The sequence below is a fragment of the Ahaetulla prasina genome, chromosome 3 (assembly GCF_028640845.1).
Source record: "Ahaetulla prasina isolate Xishuangbanna chromosome 3, ASM2864084v1, whole genome shotgun sequence".
NCBI lineage: Eukaryota > Metazoa > Chordata > Lepidosauria > Squamata > Colubridae > Ahaetulla > Ahaetulla prasina.
This window is the reverse complement of record NC_080541.1, coordinates 110,594,723-110,617,399: the sequence shown is the minus strand read 5'-3', so window position 1 is coordinate 110,617,399 and position 22,677 is coordinate 110,594,723. Positions and strand designations below refer to the sequence as shown.

General features: G+C 44.0%; 1 pseudogene; it reads right to left on the bottom strand.

Annotated features, from left to right (window-relative positions):
- Nucleotides 1-5,014: 5,014 nt before the first annotated feature.
- LOC131194989 (protocadherin beta-16-like) lies at nucleotides 5,015-18,127 on the bottom strand (annotated as a pseudogene).
- Between the last annotated feature and the right edge of the window lie 4,550 nt (nucleotides 18,128-22,677).

The window sequence follows — 22,677 nt, the reverse complement described above, 5'->3', positions numbered from 1 at the left end:
TCAACCTAGGTTCACGGAGTCCCACTCCCTATGACTGTGTCCAGAAGTCTTTTTTTTCCAATTCAAGTTTTTTTTATTTTATATTGTTTATACATATCAATGCATGAATGGTGTGATACCTGGGTATCATACATCTCAACACAATTAAACATAATATGTTTAGTTATTACATTACATAGTTATGTCCTAGTTATTACATTTCATTTTCATTGTTTCATATTATTTACCCATATCTTTTATTATCGCCCTTCAGTTCTAAACCTTCTTTTTGTTCTTTCATATATCTTAACACACACACATACACACACACACACACACACACACACACACACACACACACGCATATATATACATACTATTCTTCCCCTCTTATTTCTTTCTATTTTAACTTTTTTTCCCGTTCCCATATTGTTATAATATTCAAAGATATATTTTTTATTCATACTTCCCTTAATTAACTCTTCACATCGGTTTATATCAAAATTTCATCCTTCATTCTTTCATTATTCAATGTCTCAGTAGACACTTCTAGTACCAGTCATAATCATTTATACATTTAAAGTACATCTATTCATATTCTTTCCAAGCCTTCAATCCATATAATACACATATTTACATTAAAATATATTCTTTAATTATCTAATCACCCACTGTTTCATTCTAGCATTTCACTGCTAATCATATTTTTATGCATATTTAATAGTACCATCATTCAAATTCTAATTTTCCAATTGTTACTTAATTCTTATTCCCCTCTCTCACGCTTCATATCTGTTTATATTAAAATATTAACCTAATATTTATCACACTACATATAAAATAATTATCCAACCTATATAATTCTAATTCTATTTTTTTCCCCTTATCCATTATTTCTTGCCCATATCTGAACTTTTGATCTTATTTTCTTTTTGGCTTGCCAACCATATTCTTCTTTTAAGTCTTTTACTCCATCTACGTCTATATTCTGACTATGCAATCTAACTTTTTCTCCCCTCTCTACCCTTTCCCAGTGTCTAGTTTCAGAATGGGCAAAGACCAGGACAATGAGGAAAGAATGGAGTCATCAGAAGGAATGGAGGGGAAAGCAGAACTGAGAAACCAGCGAGAAGAAAACAACAAGGAGATTACTAAAATTAACAGTGATGAAGGAACTAAAACAGGAGGAACATACTGTAAAAGACTTAAAAAAGGAATGGGAGAAGCAGGAAGAGAACTGGGGAAAAGAGATGGGGCAAAACCAGAAGTCTTGATGATGCTACTTTTTAAGGGACATTTGATGATGCTTCTTTTCTAGGTGTCTGCACGTTTTCTTCCAGGGAGAATCTATGAAATTGATTGCTCAGCATTAGTGGGGCTGCATCAGAGTGGGTTGGGTGAGACAGGGTTTTTGTACTAGGTTTGTGGTTTTTTTCTCTGAATGACTGGCATGCATGCCGGAGGTTCACCATAATGGCTCTAGACCCTTTACATTTTCTTCTAGTAACTCAATTAGTTTACATTTGGTACATGTATAGTTTGGATCTTCTATGGGCATAAGCGTACATGGAACACATTTTGCAAATCATAATAGTATCAGTTTCTTTTTCCATTATATTTCCAAGATTAAATTTTTTTGTGAAAATGTAGAAGGTTTTATCAGATTTTTAAAAGGGAAAAATGTCCAGTTTAGAAATTTGATATTTAACAAATCATTTAAAAATTTAGGGGGAAATGTTTTTTTTAAAATTTTAAAGTTCTAGCAGTTCATTTAAAACATCAAATTTAAAATTTTTCAGTGTTGAGTGGGCTTAAATGCAAGGTTTGTTCTTATCCTGTAATGGAATATTCTATAATGATCCCTTTCCTCCCTGCCTTTTTGTGATCCTTTCCCTCTCTGCCTTCTTATGAACCGTATATAAATAACTTTATTTATTCTTCTCTACCTTTATATGTTCCGACCTTGCTATTGTCTTCTCAGCTTTGATTTTTTTTGTCTTCTGTTTTGTAGTTGTTGATATTTTATCCTCTCTTCCTGCTTGCTTTTCACCTGCTACTACTGGATATTCAGCTATCCCTGTTTTTCTCAATTCATGTAACTGCCACCCCCATGTCTGTTTGTCTGCCACACTGCTCCATTTCCATTTGCAATCACCAGCAGCGAACTGTGCTGCAATGCTCCAGCGCCAATGACAGCCTCCAATTCATTGCTTTCCATGCTGCTCTCTGCACTGCTCTCAGGGTCTAATTCATTATACTGCCCCTTGCTGCTGGGTCTCCCTGCTATGCTGCTGCTGCTGCTCTTTACTCTGCGGCCACGTGGCTCCCATTTGCTGGTCCATCATGCCAGTATGCTGCTTCCACCAGCAAATAGGACCACATAGGTGGTCCACATTAAGCTCTCCTCTCCTCTTTGTAGCTAGCTCTCCTCCTCCCTGTTCTGCTATCTCATCAGCTTACCTCTTTGTTCTCTGCCAGTCATTGTGCTGCCCTCAGTCAGCTTGCCTCTCTGCCCCACAACTGATTCTCCTTTCTGTTCCACAGCTGGTCCCACTTGTTCACCAGCTTGCTTCTTTGTTCTCCACTGGTGTGTTTTGCTGCCTGCAGTCGGCTCAACTCTCCACTCACCTCACTTCAATGGGCCTCTGGTCTCTTGGGTAGGCCTCTTGGTATAGTTGGGCTTCTCTCAGCAGGCAAAGTTCACTGTGGGTTGCTGCACTTGGTTGCATTTTCCTCCTAATTTCTCCTCTCCTTTTCTTTTCTCCAGTCTTTTTTCCTTTTCTATGACTTATCTTTCCCTCTCCACCTCTCCTCCTACTATTTTATCTTAGTTTAATAGCAATTTTTCTCCATGCAATATAACAATGCTTTCTCTGTTGTTGCCATCTTGGCTACTATATTTCCCATCTTGACTACTATATTTGATTTATCATGGAAGACAAAATTTGTGCATTCTACAAGAAAATTTCTCTGTGGATAGGCCAAGTAAAGAAAGGAAATATTGCATCATTTCATCATGTGTCAGATGTTATTGAACTAAATTCTGTTGTTGACACTGAAGACATTGAAACTGCCATCAAAAATCACTTGGAAAAATTGCACACTGAGTTTGCATTGTATTTTCCATTTGTGTCAAGAGGATATTGACACAAATGCTATTTGTGCTATTAGAATTCACTGGGTTGCATTGTCTTCATTATGGACAAAGCTGTGAACTATGACCTTTCCTCTCAAGAGCAAAAAACACTTCTGGAATTGACATCAGACCACAATTTGAAGGAACTTTTTAATGAATAAAGACTGATCAAGTTCTGGAGCTACATTGCAAAACTGTACCTGGAAGTGGGAGAAAAAGCTATCATAGTGTAACTGCCATTTGGTTCCACATACTTGTGCAAGAAGGTGTTTTCTTTATTGACTTGTTTAAAAACTAAGGAAAGGAATTGTCTTCAGCTGGAATCTGACTTAATTCTATCAGTAAGCACTCTCCAGTCACAATACCCCTGGTATCATTGCCAGCCTGATTTAAAATGCAGATGCTCCATTCCTTTCATGACTTTATTTTTACTTTCTTTTAACTAAAGTTTATTTTTAAATAGTAAAAAAAAGCATCCAGACTTTGCTGCATAACAACATGCAATTATTGCAGCTGATTTCCTCTATCTTCAAATAACTTCCATGCCCCTAATCATTGAAGCTTGAAAAATTAACAGAATACTTCTTTCAGATCAGCTCTACTATGCATTTCCTTTTTTAAAATGCCATTAAGTATCCTGAATAAATAACTCCTTTACTTCATCTCTAATTAGAAAACAATTAGTGAAAAAGATAATAGGAACACTGAAAAGGATGGTAGTGGTACACAGAGCAAAAACTCAATTTAGAATAAGGAATATTTTTCTACACACATGATGGCTAAGTTTATACAATATACTAAATTCTTAACCGACTAAACTACAAATAAGTGCTATGTTCACTCAAATGACTATACTCAAATATGGCTTAATATAATGATCTGATTCACAAAACACAGTGATGATGATTGGTTCCTATTTTATGTTGAATTCAAATTATTTTATTGCATGTTACCTTAATTTATCAAGTTGTGCAAACCAAATCTTACAGTACTGAAATGAAATCTGCAGAAAGAAATGCTTTGAAATAGTTCAGTTGACCTTTGAAATGGATTAGTTCATCTACTGAACTAGTCTAATCACAGACAATAGAAATGGGGTAAGCAGAATACTCATTGTCTAGAGTTGGGCTTCATGCGGACAATGTCAGTGCCAGGGGTTTGCAAGTAACATTCATAATATTTACTAGGACTGCAGATTATTATTGGGCAAGCCATATCTTTTTCATAAATGAACTTTGGAGCAAAAGTAACATCAGTAAAAGATTGTAGCTAATTTATAGGATGACTATATTCATATAATATTAGGGACACGGTGGCTCAGGGGCTAGGACGTTGAGCTTGTCGATCGAAAGGTCAGCAGCTCAGCGGTTCAAATCCCTAGTGCTGCCGTGTAATGGGGTGAGCTCCCATTACTTGTCCCAGCTTCTGCCAACCTAGCAGTTTCAAAAGCACATAAAAATGCAAGTAGAAAAAATAGGGACCACCTTTGGTGGGAAGGTAACAGTGTTCCGTGCGCCTTTGGCGTTGAGTCATGCCGACCACATGACCACGGAGACGTCTTCGGACAGCGCTGGCTCTTCGGCTTTGAAACGGAGATGAGCACCGCCCCCTAGAGTCGGTAACGACTAGCACATATGTGCGAGGGAAACCTTTACCTTTACCTTTTTATGTTCATATAATATGTTCAGAAATTAACTAAATTGTTACAATGCTCTAAATTACAAATTACTGAATGACATTTTATTCCAATTCAGCACATTGGCAAAACCCAGCCTCCAAATTAGTTTTCAAAAGCAGAGAATAGAATCTTGGTGAAATAATATGAAAAAAAATATAAATACTTAAAGGTAACTCAGCTGTTCATGTAATTGGTTATATGCACCCTGCTGAGAGATATCTTCACAACCAGAATTCTTGTGGTACCTGCGAATATTTAACCACTCCCACTGAAAAGACTGGAAAGAGAGGCCTGAGAAATCGGAATTTGCTACTTAAGGATCCACCAGTCAAACAAGCATAATAACGGTAAGTCTTCGAAAGCGACCCAGTCTGTGGATCAGCACAGTTCTCTGAGATATCAGAATTGGCAGGTGGGAAGTGAGGATGAGTAGCAGGAAATTGGCTTTGGGGAATCCTTCTTGAGGATTTGGACCACAATAAACACAACAATACAGACCAGGAACACAAAGGAGACTGCAGCCAAGCAGATCACCAAATACTTGGTCAAGGTTTTATTTTCTTCCGGTTCTTGCACACTGACATCCACCCTCCTCAGGAAGGGATCTGAAAAACCATCCACAAGAAAATCTTAAGCAACTCCGTTGGAGGAAGACCATTGTCTCTGACCAGTATCACCAGCCTCTGCTTGTTTGTGTCTCGCTCATTCAGGGCTCTCCTGGTTTTCACTTCCCCATTCTGTGCTCCTATGCTGAAAAGGGCTGGGTCCGTGGCCTTCAGCAATTCATAGGAAAGCCAGGAGTTTTGGCCAGAATCTGCATCCACTGCAACCACCTTGGTGACCAGATAGCCAGCCTTGGCTGATTTGGGAAGCAGCTCATTGCATGGAGATGTGTTGTTCTGGAGGGGATACAGGAAGAAGGGAGCATTGTCGTTCTCATCTATGATGTGGATTCGGACAATCACTTCTGAGCTCAGGGAAGGAGAACCTCCATCAGATGCCCTCACAGTAACTCTGAAGCCTCTTATCTGCTCATAGTCCAGGGATCGGAGGGCATACATGTTTCCAGTTTCAGAATTGATTGAGATGTAAGAGGGCACAAGGCCATCACTCTTCCCAGACAAAAGTGAGAAAGTCACTTTAGCATTCAGCTTTGTGTCTAGATCCAGAGCATGGACTGAGCCGATGAGCAAGCCTGGAATATTATTCTCCCTGATCTGCATGTCATATGAAGACTTTTCAAAAAGGGGAGGGTTATCATTGACATCGGAGATCTGAACATTAATCAGTCTTGTTGAAGTGAGCCTAGGAGATCCCCAGTCAATGGCAGTGATGGTGATGTTGTACTCAGAGACTCTCTCTCTGTCTAGGGGACTTTGGAGCACAAGCTGATAAAAGTTGTTTGTGATGGGTTTCAGCACAAAAGGGAGATTCATCTGCACGGAGCAGACCGTTTTGCTGTTGTCTCCAGAGTCTGGGTCTCTAAGACTGAAGAGGGCCACCACCTTCTCCAAAGCCAAATCCTCCTTTAAGCTGCTGCTCAGAGATATGATGGACACTTCTGGGGCATTATCATTGACATCTTCAACCTCTATAAGTATCTTGCAGTGCCCTGAAAGTCCTCCTCCATCTGTTCCTCTGATATTTATGCTATAGCTCCTTTCTTTTTCATAATCAATCTGTCCCCTAAGAGTGATTTCTCCAGATCTTTCATTTAAAAAGAACAAACTGTTTATTCTTTCAGGCGTTCTATGGAATGAGTAGGTGACTTGTGCATTTTGTAAGGTCTTGCCTCTCCAAACTTCCCAGGAAAGCAGGACTCTTGAAACTAAAAGTTCCAAAAGGAACTTTTATTGAAAGGCTTGTGATAGCAAGAGGTCTAGGCAGGAACTAAATTTTCCCACTTAAAAACAGCAATTTAAAGCAGTGCAAATGAAACCCCTCCCATTCTACAGCAATGCAGGAAACAGAAACTCACAGCCCAGCAATGCAGGAAACAGAAACAAAATCTTGTATAGAGATCTCTCCAAGCAGGAAATAGAAATAGAAACTTCATACAGAGATCCTTCCAATCCTCCCCCCTCCCACCAGAATACCAGTGTCCCAATAGAAATATATGGGCCTCGACATGCCACCCCCACCCTCAGAAAAGGGCCCAGGGCCCAGCTATTTAGACTGCTGCAAAGATTTTAGAAAATTAGTGGAAAGGTAAACTTTGTCTCCCACTTTGTAAGGTCTAGGTTGTATATGTTTCTTGTCTGCTTGTGCAGCTTTGGCTTTATCCAAGACTTTGTGGACCATTGGCCAAATGGTTTGCAAAGGACTGATCCACTGTTTCAAGGAGGGAGTTCTGGTTCATATGAGAGTAACTCAGGCATAGCATTAAATTCTTGCCCTGTGGCCACTCCGAATGGGGTAAAACTTGTGCTAGTGTGAACTGCATTATTATAGGCCACTTCTGCAATAGGCAATAGCTCAGTCCAGTTTTCCTGCTGATAATTAATAAAACACTGCAGGTACTGACCTCTCAAGAAAAGGGAGGAAACTTCTCACAGGTTTCAAGCAGCTGTGAAAGGAACTGATAGCTGTCAAGGTCAACTGTTCTGGCATACCAGAGAGATGGGGCCCGTCTGAAAAAGAGCCCCACATGACGCCTTGGGGAGATGTGGATTGGACACTTAACCTGGTTCCTTGGGGGGAGGGATTTGGGATTGCTTTCAATATCTAATTTTCACGCCTATTGCCTCAGACCTTGTTTTTCTTTTGTTGCATTCAGTTCATACTCAGTAAAAGTACCTTTCTCTATAAACATGGAGTGTTGGAGTTTTTCTTTCTTGAGTTTTGAACAGAAGCATGCCTGACAGTACTGTTCATTCTATGGCTTTGGTTTGCGGATGATGACTAGAACTAAGTCCCTGTTCTGTTCCAAGTAGGTCCAAAAAGGCTTTCCAGAACTTGGGTTTGAATTGGACCCCTCTGTCTGAAATAATATGTTGTGGGGTCCTTGCAAGCAGTGTACGTGGACCAAAAACAGCTTAGCCAAGGCTTTGGGCCTAGGAATCTTTTGGCATGGGATGAAGTGAACCTGCTTTGAGAAAAGGTCTGTGACAACCCAGATCACTGTGTTTCCAGAACTCTTGGGCAATTCTAAAATGAAATCCATGGAGCTCTCTCTCCATGATGCTGAAGGGTTGGCTATTGGCTACAATAGACCAGGGGTTTTCCCTTGCCTGTGTTTAGCAACAGCACAAATGGGGCAACTTGTTACATAGCTTTCTATGTCTTTTTTCAATGAGAGCCACCAGAATTGCCATTTCAGTAAAAGTAATGTTTTTACAAAACCAAAGTGACCAGCCAATTTGGAGTCATGACAAGCTTACATAGTTTCCCTAGCTGGGATATACAGCTTATTTCCCACTCAAGCTAACCCATCTTTTATTATGTAAGTATTTTATGAGCACTAAGCCACTTATCTGTTTCCAAGGCCTTTTTGAATTCTGTGGTGGTGGCATTGTCTAAGGTGGAGGGGTCATTCTTTGCCTGAGAATGTGTGACAACCTTAGCCACTAATTGGGAGGCTGGGAGCATGGGCTTAATTACTTCTGCCTTGACATTGTTGTATTGTGGTAGTCTGGACAAAGCATCTTCCAAAAAGATTTTCCTTCTCGGTAAATAGTTCAAAGTGAAATTAAAGCATTAGAAGTACTGTGCCCAGTGGACCTGTTTTGGAGACATTTTCTGTGGGGTTTTGAGTGCTTCCAGGTTCTTGTGGTTGGTCCATACTTGGAAAGATATTTTGCTTCCTTCTAAGAAATGTCTCCAAGTTTGGAATGCCCACCTGACTGCAGAAGCCTCTTTTTCCCATATTGCCCATCTCTGTTCAGTTTTAGTTAATTTCCTAGAGGTATATGCACATGGTTGTAATTTGCCTTCTTCATTCTTTTGGAGTAAAACGGCACTGACTGCCACATCACTGGCATTGGCCTGGATTACAAATGATTTCTCTGGGTCTGGGTGTTTTAACACAGATTCGGCTGAAAAGAGTCTTTTCAGTTTCTCAAATGTCGCTTGGCAATCCATAGTCCACTTCAGTGGTTGGCTAGGTTTTGGTTTATATACCTCCTTGGTTTTTAACAGATTTGTAATCGGCAACACTATTTAAGCAAAAGAGGGGATAAACTGCCAATAAAAATTAGTGAACCCCAGGAAGCTCTGCAATTGCTTGCAAGTGCCAGGGGTTTCCCACTCGAGGGTTGCTCTGACTTTTGTGGGGTCCATTTACACCCCCGGTGAGAGATTCCGTACCCTAGATAATCTATTTTATCTTAGCAAAACTCACATTTGGAAAGTTTGGCAAACAACTTAGCTGCCCTTAGTTTCTTCAAGACCTCCAGCACCAATTTAACATGTTCAGTCTTAATTTCATTATAAATTAATATATCATCAAGATAAACCAAAACTCTCTTATACAAGTGCTCATGCAGCACCTCATAATCAGCCACATGAACACAGCAGGAGCCCAAATGGTAAAACCTTGAATTGAAAACATTCCAATGGACAATTAAATGCTGTTTTCTGTTCATCCCCTTCCTGGATCTGGATCTAGTAATAAGCCTCCCTTAAATCTGATTTGGAAAAAATTCTCCCCTTTGCCAGTTGGGCCAGCATGTTCTTCATTAGGGGTAGGGGATAAAGATTTTCCTAGCAAATAGCTTTAAAATTTTTATAATCCACACATAAGCATTATAAACCATCCTTCTCCAGGAACAGGACTGGGGTGGCCACCTTGGGTCTCACTGGTTTGATGAGCCCATTCTCAAAGCTTTTGTCTATAAATTGTCACAGTTCACCCAGTTCCTGGGGAGACATAGCATAAAATTTTGACTTAGGTAGTTTGGCCTCTAGTAAAATCTCAATGGCACAGTCTCTAGACCTATGGAGGGAAAGTTCATTTGAGGCTGCTTCGCTGAAAACATCCATCAAGTCTTGATATTCCCTGTGGATGCCCAGTAGGGGTCCATTCACTGCAGTTCGCAACTACCTCCTCACTCTGCAATATTCCAGTCTGGTGGGGTTTCTCACTCTGGATTAATTCATTACTAGGGAATTGGAGGGTCCCCTCCATCCAGTCCACTCTTGGGTTCCACTTCTTTAACTAGGTTAGTCCCATTGTGACACCAGGGGCCAGTCCAACCCTGGTATCACAATGAAAGCAATGTTTCAGAGTGATTTGCCATTGTTAGTTGGAGTGGTTCAGTGGCAAATGTGGCTAGGGTGCCCCCTGCAATGGACTCATCAAGTTGGCAGAACAAGACTGGGGTATTTAGTGGCCTTAGTTGAATGCCCAGTTCCATGACCAGAGTCAGGCTTATTAGGCTTCTCGTGCACTCCAAATCCAGCAATGCTTTAAGTCTCACTTTTCTCCCCATTAATGGAATTAACAGTTCTATAGGGTTGTAGGGAGCCAACAACCCCACTTACCAAAGGGTCTTCATAGTCACTCTCTTACTGATCAGGTTCCTCCACCAGAGAGGTCAGAGTTCCTTACACCATAATTAATTTCAGCAGGAACTCAACGACCGCATGGGTCTATAGGGCGGTGTCTCTGGAATGCGGTGGTGCTTTGAGGGTTTCCCTCTGACCTGCTTATCTCCCTTCTGGGTGGGCATCCTCACATGGCATTCGGCTGTGTGGAGGCCTTCTTTTCTGCAATTAAAGCAGGCAGTTGAGCACGTCGGGGTAGAGCAAAGCTGGGTTTCTTCCCATCTCCCTTCTGGGTGGGCATCCTCACATGGCATTCGGCTGTGTGGAGGCCTTCTTTTCTGCAATTAAAGCAGGCAGTTGAGCACGTCGGGGTAGAGCAAAGCTGGGTTTCTTCCCATCTCCCTTCTGCTGGGGATCACTTCCAGGAGTGGCTTGCGCAGTACTGGTTTCAAGTTTGGTCGATTTCAGCTTCCCAGGTGGACTGGGGCTCCACAGGCCGCCCCCGGTGTTGTACAGGTCATCATTTAAGCCATCTTTGAACTAACTCACAAGTATTTCCTCTGGCCATTCTACATGGCAAGTCAGGTCACAAAATTCTTTGATATACTCGGCGACTGTCAAACTTGCCTTATGCGGTCTCTAGCCTTGAGATCAGCTAGGGGGTCCTCAAATCTCTGTCTCAGAGATGTCATGAAGCAATTGAAGTTGCGGAGCTCCAGTGCATCTGCATTATGGAAGCTCACTATCCAACATTTAGCTGATCCTTGTTGAGCCAGTGTGACAACCCTGACTGTGGCCCAGTGGTGAAGTCTGAACTGGTTTATCACCGGTTTGTTGGCTGAGCATGTGTGCTGCACACCAAATGTGTGCTGCACGTGCATGCGCAGTGCACACCACACACCAAATGAGGTGCCTGTGCACGCACAGTGCACGCCAAAACGAGGCATGGGGTAAGTAGAACAGCATGTGGGAGTGTGTGATCAGCTGTGGCACGTGATCTTCAGAGCCTTTTTTTAACTTTTAAAAGCATTTTTACAGCGTATTTGGCCAAATAGGTTATTTAAAAAATGCTTTTAAAAATTTAAAAAAGGCTCTGACAATCGCACACTACAACTGTGATCATCAGAGCCTTTTTTTTACCTTTTAAAAGGTAAAAAAAAATTTTACAACCTATTCCGCCAAATAGGTTGTAAAAAATGCTTTTAAAAATAAAAAAAGGCTCTGATGATTGCGCACCACAGCTGTGATCATTGGAGCCTCTTTTTTTACTTTTTAAAAGCATTTTTACTATCAATTCCAGAGAACTGGTAGTAAAAAAATGTTTTAAAAGTTTTTTTAAAAAATTCCAACGATCGTGTGTCGCTCACCTGATCATTGGAACTTTTTTTTTTTACATTTTTACTATCAGTTTGGCGAACCAGTAGCCTTTTTTACTACCAGTTCAGGCAAATCAGACCGAATTGGGAGCATTTCACCCCTTCTTTGGCCCCATCTGTAGGGATGTCCCTCCCATACTCCTGCATGTAGGTCAGCATGTGTGTAAGGAAAAATCCCAGTTGCTGGGAATTCCCATCAAACTTGACACCAAGAGTGGGCACCTTCCGTTCTAAGGGTGGAAGGCTCCTCCCATTGAGTCGCAGCCCTTGCTTTGCATTGAGATGTCCCCTGGGTGCATCTTCCATGGTGGCAATGGATTCGCCAGTAGCCCCTGTGATTTCAATAGATGTCCCTGGGGCTGGGGATCCCCTTCGTTCATCTGTAGCCTCTTTTTCCACTCCTGCCTCGCTCACAGTGCAAACCAGGGAGCCCTGGATCCACCTGCCATGGATGGCCTCCCTCATGAGGTTCATAGCTTCCCTCAGGAGCTTTTTCGGCCAGTCTGGGGCTTTTTCCAGTTCTCTGTCATCATAGAGCTTTTCCATCTCCTGCTTCCGGCTGGATTGGTCCTGCCATTCCAGCCTTCCTTCTTCTGAATGCCAATGGACCACCTCGTTTTGGCAGGGGTGCTTGAGGCAATGTTCTCCTTGATCCAGGCATTGAGGGCCTCCTTTGCTTAGGTTTTTTTAGGGGGGGGTTCTCCCCTAGCATTCAGCCTCTTCATGGTTGCCGCCCTGCGCAGACATACTGTGCACAGTCCCCACGGTAGGGCTGTTACCTCTCCAGCTTGACCAGTTTGCAGTTCCAGCCTAATGCAAGGTCTTGTCCCTCAAATCTTCCCAAGAAAGCAGGACTCTTGAAACTGAAGTTGTTCCAAAAGGAGCTTTTGTTGAAAGGCTTGTGATAACAAGAGATTTAGGTGGGAATTAATTTTCCCCACTTAAAAACAAAAATTTAAAGCAGTGCAAACAAAACCCCTCCCACAGTCCAGCAATACAGGAAACATAAACAGAAATTTATATAGAGATCCTTCAATCCTCCCCCTGCCACCAGAATGCCAGTGTTCCAATAGAAATATATAGGACCTGACACATTTAAACCCCAATCAAGATCTGTAGCTTCTACTTTACCCACTGCAGTGCCTGCAGGAAGGTTTTCCTTTATTTTTACCTTATATTCAGATTGGGAAAATTGAGGAGGGTTATTGTTAGGTTTGGGTATTGACGAGGCAGGAGACCAGGTTAGTGACAACAGCTCTTTAATATAGTGTGACCCAGCAAACCTTCTGGAGAAAAACCTCTCCTTATATACACTTCAGCCAGAGGCTGCATCCAATCAGAAGCGAGATACTTCCCGCCTAAAACTCCCGCCAAAACTTACAGTAATACATTACACTCCTTCCCTCCCAGAAGGCACTTTGCCAATATTTACATATTACTTCTCTACGTAGTCCCGCAGGTACGTGGGGCGTCTCCTGACTCTCCCGGACCTGCGCAATTCACTTTCTGGAGTTGAGTCGAGCTTGCCGGAGGGGCTTTTCGTTCCTCTGAGCTCCTCCTCCCGGCCATCCGGCCCTGGATTATTCGCCGGCTCGGACCTGCTGTCCTCTAGAGGGACCGGAGGGTGTCGCTGGACTTCGCCTGACTCAGATAAGTCTCTGTTTGGTTCTACGCTTTCTGTTTGTTCTCGGCTCCAGTCAGCTGTGGGGTTAATTAAATCATAGTCAGGGCTGGTCTCGCCTAATTCTGCCTTATCGCTCAATCTGTTTCTTAATTGATCTATGTGGCGCCCCCAAACTCTGCCATCGTCTATTTCCACTAGGTAAGATTTGGGGCCCGTTTTGTCTATGACTATCCCCCTCTTCCAGCTTGGGCCGTCGCTGTAATTATGTGCCCACACTGAGTCTCCTATGTTTAATTCCCGGATTCTATCTGGTTTTGTTTTGAACCCGCCCTGCACGTAGTTCGGGTGTAGCCGGTCTAGCGGGCACCGTAGCTTCCGCCCCATTAATAGCTCGGCTGGGCTGCGGCCGGTGGCCACACAGGGGGTCCTGTGTTGGACGGTTAGGAATGCGTCGATCTGTGCCTGCCAATCGCCCGGGCCGCTTCGTGATAGCGCTTCTTCGCACTCCGAACAAAGCGTTCAGCAAGGCCGTTCGACGCAGGGTGGAACGGCGCTGAGAGGGCATGTCGGATGCCCTCTTCAGCCAGGTACCCTTCAAATAATGCTGCGGTGAACTGTGGGCGTTATCGGACACGAGGGTGTCCGGTAGCCCGTCGTGGCGAAAAGGTGTTTTAGTGCTGCAATGACAGCTCCAGCGTTGTGGATTTCATTAAGATGATCTCCAGCCATTTGGAGAATGCATCCACCACAATTAGAAATGTTTGGCCGTGGAAGGGCCGCAAAATCAATGTGTATGCGGGACCAAGGGCCTTGGGGTTTCTCCCACTCCAACACTGGGGCCGTGGGTGGTAGTGGTCTGGATTCCTGACATACCTGGCATCGGCCAACCCTGTCACCGATTTCCCTGTCCATTAGGGGCCACCAGACATAGCTCCTGGCTAGCCCTTCATCCTTACAATTCCTGGGTGACCCTCATGCAGTAGTTCCAGGACTTTTTCTCAGCTTCTCTGGAACTACCACCCTATCCCCCAGAGCAGGCACCCCTTGCACAGACAATTCCCTCTTTTCTTTACAAATTCTCTAAAACGGTCGCCGCGCAGCGGCCATCCCTTTGAACCCAACCGATTACAGTTCTTAAAACAATGTCCCGGTAGGAGGCCCGAGCCACTTCCTCATGTGACTGGGCCAGAGTCCCAAGAGTCAATTAGTAGAACGGGGTGCCCGGAGTAGGGTCCTCGATTTCCCGGCAATGGGCATCTGCTCAATGCGTCCGCATGCCCCAGCTCTTTCCAGGTCGATGCTGCAGTTTGTAAGAGTAGGCGGCCAGAAAAATAGTCCATCTGGTCAGCCGGGTGATAGTGCCACTGGCGTTGGGCGGTCGCCAGCCAGTAATCCCAATAGCGGTCTGTGGTCAGTGATAATTTCAAAGTCTCTCCCAAAACGTATTCATGAAATTTTTCACCCTGACACTATTGCGAGAGCCTCCTATCTAGCTGGCTGTAATTCCTCTCAGCCGGGACATCGTCGTGAATAGAACGCTATAGGGGCTTCAGTGCCGTTTGGGAGTCTGTGGCTAAGTACAGCTCCTACTCCATAGGGGACGATCACAAACCAATACTAACGGCAGTCTGTTGTTGTATTGTATTAACAGGCTATCGCTTGATAGCAAACTTTTACTGCCTCAAATGCCCTATTCTCTGACTTCCCCACGACCAAGCAGTGTTTTTCCAAGCAACTTATGCAGCGGTTCAGCAACGGTTGCCTTGTCTTTTAAAAACACGGCGTAAAGTTTACCAGACCCAGGAAAGCCTGGAGTTCTGTCTTGTTTTTGGGTGCTGGGGCTCTCTTTATCGCCTTGACTTTGCTCTCAGTGGGTGAATCCTTTTGTCTATTCTATAGCCCAAAAATTCAACAGATTCGACCCTATCTGACACTTGCTTGCTTTGACTTTTAATCCTGCCGCCCTAAAATTGCCAAAACTTTCCTTAATCGCTTCCCCAGTTCTCTTAAATCTTCCCTGATACCAACACATCATCGAAATAGGGTACGACTCCGGTAACCCTTGTAGGAGCCGCTCCATCAAATTTTGAATAGCCCGGGCCACACTCACCCGAACTGTAACCGGTGCACTTAAAGGCACCCGGTGCTATAATGGTCTGGGCTTCAGCTGTGCTAGCATCTACGGGTAGCTGTTGGTACGCTTGTGCCAAGTCTAATTTGGCGAAAACTTGTCCGTGCCCTAGTGAGTGCAATAAGTGTTGCACTACTGGAACTGGGTAGGCGCTCTTTTGCAATGCTTTGTTCAAGGTAGCCTTGTAATCAGCGCAAATTCTTACGGACCCGTCTGGTTTTATAGGGTGACGATTGGCGCCTCCCATTTGGCATGGTCAACTGGCACTAGTATCCCCTGGCTGACTAATTTATCTAACTCTTTGTCGATTTTAGGTTTGAGTGCAAAAGGAACCCTCCTTGCCTTTAACCTAATGGGAGCTATTTGGGGGTCTAAATTGAAGGAGATAGGGGTCCCTTGTACTTGCCTAAACGGTCCTCGAATACGCCTGCGAATTCCTCCATTAGGGCGTTTTGCAGGTTGCATCCGCTCCGTGGACGCCAGTCACCCCATTCCCAACGCCTGAACCAGTCTAACCCCAGCAAGCTTGGCAAGGTTCCCTCGACTAACGTGATGGGCAGGGTCTTTTCGTATGTCCCAGATTTGACCTCGACGGTCGTTGTCCTCGAACAGGGATGCGGTTGCCCTGGTAATCCTGCACCCGGAGCCGTTGTTTCTGTAGCTTGCGCTGCGATGTGCGGCAAGGCTTTCACAAAAGTGTCCCAGGACATGATTGTGATAGCTGATCCTGTGTCTACTTCCAGTCGGCACGGTACGCCTTCAATTGTCGGGTTTGTGAAGATCTTTTCTTCGATGCGGTAGCTGCGTGGTCTATGGTAACAGTCATTCGGTTTGACTTCGCGCTCTTTCTTTCCTGGCCAATCGCTGGTCGCCTCGCCGATCTCGCTCTGATTGGCTGGTTTGAAATTTCGCGGAATGTGGGGTTTGCATCTCTGACTCAGAGCCGCTCTGATTGGCCGATTTGAATTTTCGTGGAAGGTTGGGGTGCTCGGCAGACTTGAGCCAGGTGCCCTTCCTTTCACACCGCCGCAAATGGCGTCCCTGAACTTACATCTTTGGCGCTGATGTCGCCCGCAACTTCCGCATTCCTCCGGGTCTTCCTTGTCGATTTTCCGTGTAGTGGACTTCTTCCTCCTCTTCGCTGGTTGACTCACGATAGGTTTCTTCGTGGTGGACTGTGCTCGCTTTGCGCCCGCCATCGGCGTGAGTCGCTTTGTAATGTGTCTGCTGCATGGTTGGACATCTCATGGGCTCTGGCTTCGTCCAGAGCGTTTGCCAATGTCAGGTTGCTCTTGGCTAGCAACCGTCTCCTCAAACGGATGTCTCTGACCCCCCGTATAAGTTGTTCCAGCAGCTCTTCGTCCAGATCGCGGTACTGCAATGCTTGGAGGCTTGTCTCAGGGCTGCCATGTAGTCGCTGATAGACTCGCCTTCTTGTTGCCTCGCTCCCAAACTCGTACCGTCGAGCGTATTTGGACGGGCTGGTGCGTAGTGATTCTTCAGGAGGGTCTGAAGGGTCTGCCACGATACGGAGTGTAGCGGTGTTGGCTCCGCTAGAGCTTCTGCGACGGCGATGACTGCGGACCCACAGTGGCTTATGAAGTAAGCCCGTTTGCGGTTGTCGGAGACTCCCTGTAGCTCGTTTGCCTCCAGGAAACTTTCGAAACGGGTCATATATATTCCCCATGTCTCCTGGGCAGGGTCAAACGGAGTGGGTGGCGTGTAGCCGGTCATCGCTGCATTCGCTATCACCTTGCTGGGTTTGATTCTCGTAGTGAGTTCAGCTCTGTTCTGGTGCTCTGCCTCAAGATCCCACCTTCGTCGCCAATGTTAGGTTTGGGTATTGACGAGGCAGGAGACCAGGTTAGTGACAACAGCTCTTTAATATAGTGTGACCCAGCAAACCTTCTGGAGAAAAACCTCTCCTTATATACACTTCAGCCAGAGGCTGCATCCAATCAGAAGCGAGATACTTCCCGCCTAAAACTCCCGCCAAAACTTACAGTAATACATTACAGTTATCATTTATGTCCAGAATATCAATGTTAATTTGAACAGTGCCTGTTTTCTGTGGTACCCCACCATCAACAGCCATGAGGGTGATATTGAGATGTGGCACCTTTTCTCTATCTAGTGATCTCTTTAGAACAAGATCCACGTTGTTAATTCCACCTTTGTTCCTTTGCACATGAAGCCAAAAATATTCATTGGTGCTGAGCGTATAGTTTTGGATGCTGTTTTCTCCTAGGTCCTCATCCTCTGCAGATTCTAAGGGAAGTGCCATATTTGTAGGAACATTCTCAGGAATTTCTATCTCAAATTCATTTTTAGAGAATTTGGGAGCATTATCATTTATGTCGTCTATTATTATTTCAATATTGTATGATTCCAAAGGGTTGTCAAGCACAATTTGAGATAAAAGTATGCAAGTATCTGTCTGGCTACACAGAATGTCCTTGTCTACTTTATCATTTATCAATATATCCCCAGTATGAATATCAAGGGAGAAATACTGCTTTGTGCTTTCAGAAATGAGATGGGCTTTGCGATCAACGAATTCCCGTTCTTCCAGTTTCAAATCCTTCAACACATTAGCTACTTTAGAACCACTTTTGGTTTCTTCTGGTATAGAATAGTAGACTGAAATACATAATGCTCCAGGAAGACAAAGTAACCAAAAAAGATACATACCTTGTTTCCTCCTGATGCATTGTTCCATGATTCAGGACTCTCCCTAATTCTTTAAGAGAATATACATCTCCTTACTTTCATCCAGTTTTTGTCTCTCACAAAGAACTAATTTCCTGCTGCTTTACCTCACAGCTTTCATCTTTCATTAATTAAAATCTTCTTGTCTTCTTGCAGAACCCTAGTCATAACGTTTTGTTCTTTTCGGATCACACCAAAATTCCAAGTTCCCAATAATGTTGGCCTATTCTGCCACCATGTGGCTGCCTGCTTTCATGAATCTCTTCTGAAGGCAGTAAAGGCCTTTACTGTTAAAGGCAATAAACCATAGTTTTGAAGGGTCTCTACTATTCAAAATATGAAGATTGCACAGGAAATGATGGCTCTTAAGGCTGGTGAGATTCCAGTTACCTCATCCACAAAAAATATTATTGTTCAACAGCACATTGAGAGAGAGGGATACAACTCTAGCATTACAATATAATTTTCCCTGAGAGTGCCCAGAAATAAATTGTTTAAATTATATCAGAATAGAACGACAAGAGGAAAGGATCTATGTTAATAGATTTAACATAGATCACATTTTATATTTAGATTTAACTAATTTCAGTCACAGAAAAAGTCCCTATATGTAACTATAAACGTAAAGCTAAAGGTTCCCCTTGCACATATATGCTAGTCATTCTCGACTCTAGGGGGCGGTGCTCATCTCTGTTTCAAAGCCGAAGAGCCAGCACTGTCCAAAGACATCTCTGTGGTCATGTGGCCGGCATGACTAATTGCCAAAGGCGCAAGGAACGCTGTTACATTCCCACCAAAGGTGGTCCCTATTTTTGTACTTGCATTTTTTATGTGCTTTCGAACTGCTGGGTTGGCAGAAGCTGGGACAAGCACTAGGGATTCAAACTGCAAACTGCCGACTTTTCAATCAACAAGCTCAGCATCACCATGTCCCTCTAAAATAGTGTTAGATCTAGTCTAACTTAGGAAGAGAAGATAAGAGGGATAAGAGGGATTCTTTCTGAAGTAAGAGCTACTTTATTCAAAGCCTCTATACTCCCTATCTGTTGCATTTTTCTTTCAAAGTAATTTTTCAAATGCAAAGAATCACATGGAATATGATTGTGACTTCCTCAAAATGGACAGGAATGAAGATTACAAAAGCAAAGTATAAAGAAACAGTGTGAAAGGAAAACAAAAGAAAAAGGTAGCAAGGCAAAGCAAAGAGATTTATTAAGAAGTGCATACCAAACAAAGCAATCTTTTCTAGAATTAATCACAAGACAACTGTTCTATAGTTGGCAACATATTCAAATAATAAAATATTATAAATTAAAATGTAAAACTGTTTGAAATCTTTTAATACTATTCCCATTTTGGACAACAGTTTATCTTCCTTAATATGAGTTTTGGTTTTATGGGAATCTGTTGAATTTCTTGTATGCATTTAGATACAAACAGGATCCATTAAAAAAACAACAACGAGGAAACAGGCCTCATCAAAAATCAACCAGTGCAACCTACCTCATAATTGTATAAGAACTAGGACCGTCACCGTTTGCAAATTATGTTCCAAAATTACATTAGATACAGAATTAGTGCTGCCCATGGATTTCTACCATTTCTGAAATTAGATTACCGCTCCGAATCTGACTGAACACGGTCACATATTCAGACCTATCTAGTGGCAATAAGGACGGCAAAGCAAGTATACTTGGCCGCCCTTATAGCATCGGCAGATAACCGCCCAGCTGCCTTGTTTAGAGCGACCCGCTCCCTTCTGTTTCAGGGGGCTCAGGAGGACCCCTTGCAAGGTCGGGCTGAGGAATTTGGAAGTTATCTGCACGATAAAATCGCTCAGATCTGGGATGGGTTGGACACAGATTGGGTAGATCCGGACAGGATGACGCGGATGCGTCTTGAGAACATTGTTTGGGCTGAGTTTGATCCTGTGACTCCTGATGACATGGACAGGATACTGGGGAGGTTGAATGCCACCACATGTTTATTGGACCCGTGTCCCTCCTGGTTAGTACTGGCCACCCAGGAGATTATACGAGGCTGGCTCCAGGGAATTATCAGCGCTTCTCTGAGGGAGGGAGTTTTCCCAGCCGCCTTGAAAGAGGTGGTGGTGAGGCCCCTCCTTAAGAAGCCTTCCCTGGACCCAGCTATTTTAGCTAATTATCGTCCAGTCTCCAATCTTCACTTTCTGGCAAAGGTTGTAGAGAGTGTGGTGGCTTGGCAACTCCCCCAGTACCTGGAGGAAACTGTTTATCTAGACCGTGCCAGTCTGGCTTCAGGCCTGGGTACAGCACAGAGACGGCTTTGGTCGCGTTGGTTGATGATCTCTGGAGGGCACGGGACAGAGGTTGTTCCTCTGTTCTTGTCCTGTTAGATCTATCAGCAGCGTTCGATACCATCGACCATGGTATCCGGCGGTTGGAGGGCTTGGGGGTGGGAGGCACCGTTTTACGGTGGTTCTCCTTCTACCTCCCCGACCACTCGCAGACGGTGTTGACAGGGGGGCAGAGATCGACCCCTAGGCAACTCACTTGTGGGGTTCCACAGGGGACAATTCTCTCGCCCGTCTTGTTCAACATCTATATGAAGCCGCTGGGAGAGATCATCCGTGGTTTCGGGATGAGCTGTCAGCTGTATGCTGATGACACTCAATTGTACATCTCCACCCCGAATCACCCCAATGAAGCCGTCGATGTGATGACTCGGTGTCTTGAGGCCGTTCGGGTCTGGATGGGGATGAACAGGCTCCGACTCAACCCATCCAAGACGGAGTGGCTGTGGATGCCGGCATCCCGGCACAGTCAGCTTACTCCATTGCTGACTGTGGGGAGGCGAATCGTTAGCCCCCAGGGAATCGGTGTGCAGTTTAGGCATTCTCCTGGATGCACGGCTGTCTTTAGAAGACCACTTGACAGCCCTCGCCAGGGGAGCTTTTCATCAGGTTCGCCTGATTCGCCAATTGTGCCCTTTCCTGGACCAGGACGCATTATGCACGGTCACTCATGCCCTCGTCACTTCCCGTCTGGATTACTGCAATGCTCTCTACATGGGGCTCCCCTTGAGGAGCACCCGGAGGCTCCAACTGGTGCAGAATGCGGCCGCGCGGGGGATTGAGGGAGCTCCTCGTAGCTCCCATGTAACACCTCTCCTGCGCAGGCTGCATTGGTTGCTGGTGGTCTTCCGTGTGTGCTTCAAGGTGTTGGTTATCACCTTTAAAGCGCTCCATGGCATTGGACCGGGATATTTACGGGACCGCCTGCTGCCGACAGTTACCTCCCATTGTCCGATACATCCAGTGCGCACCCATAGGGAGGGTCTTCTTAGGGTGCCGTTGGCTAGTCAATGTCGGCTGGTGGCTCCCAGGGGAAGGGCGTTCTCTGTGGGGGCCCCGGCTTTATGGAATGAGCTGCCGGTGGGACTCCGTCTCCTCCCTGATCTCCGGACCTTTAAGCGCGAGCTCAAGACTTTCTTTTTTCACCAAGCGGGGCTGGCCTGACTGATTTTAGTATGGGGGTTTTAGTGGGTTTTAATAGGGTTTTTACCAAGGTTTTAGTTTTGATAAATTTTAGCTAATATTTTAAGTTACAGTGATTGAATCAGTTTTTTAAATTTGATAATGTATTTTAAATTTGTTGGGATTTTTGTTGTTTTATTGGCTGTACACCGCCCTGAGTCTTTGGAGAAGGGCGGTATAAAAATACGAATAAATAAATAAATAAATAAATAAATAAATTACAATAAACACTATGACAGAAAGCAGAAAAATGGATGAGATGGCAACCAAGCAGATAATCAAATACAGTGTTAGAGTGTGATCTCCTTCCTACAGGACTTCACTTTTAGGATTATCCATAATTTTCATGTAAGGATCAGAGAACGTCCATTAGAAAAATTCTTAGGATCACAGAGGCAGACTGAGGAGGATGCCCATTATCCCTAATTGCCATAATAAGAGTGTGTTTGAAACTGCCTTGGATGTTCACGGCCTGATGGTTTTCACCTCACCATTCTGTGACCCAATACTGTAGAGACTCAGATCTGTATGTCTTCATCATCCATAGATCTAATGCCATACAGATTCCCATTTTCACAATTGATGGAGATGTAAGATGATACAGAACCATCCCCAATCTTCAAAGGCAAAACCAAATGCATAAATTTTGGCATTATGTTTTGTGTCCACCTTCACAGCATGGACTGATCCAATGAATTGACCTTGAATATTGTTTGCTCATAAGTACAAATCATAGAAGCCTCTTTCAAACATTGGAGGGTTATCAGTGAAATTTGAAAATTAAATATTGTCATTAAAGAGAGTCTGGGAGAATCTTGATCAGCAGTTGTATGTTACCATATTTTTCGGAGTATAAGATGCACCGGAGAAAAATAGGAAAAAAAATTCTGCCTACCAGATATTCATCTGGCTAGTGTCTTTAGTCTGGTCAGCTTCAGCATATTAGTTCACTGGTTTTGAGTGTGTGCACTTTTTATCCTCTTGTGGGGATAAAAACCAGCTTCTAAAGCACAGCTGATCGTTGGAGAGAGAAGCAATGAGAAAAG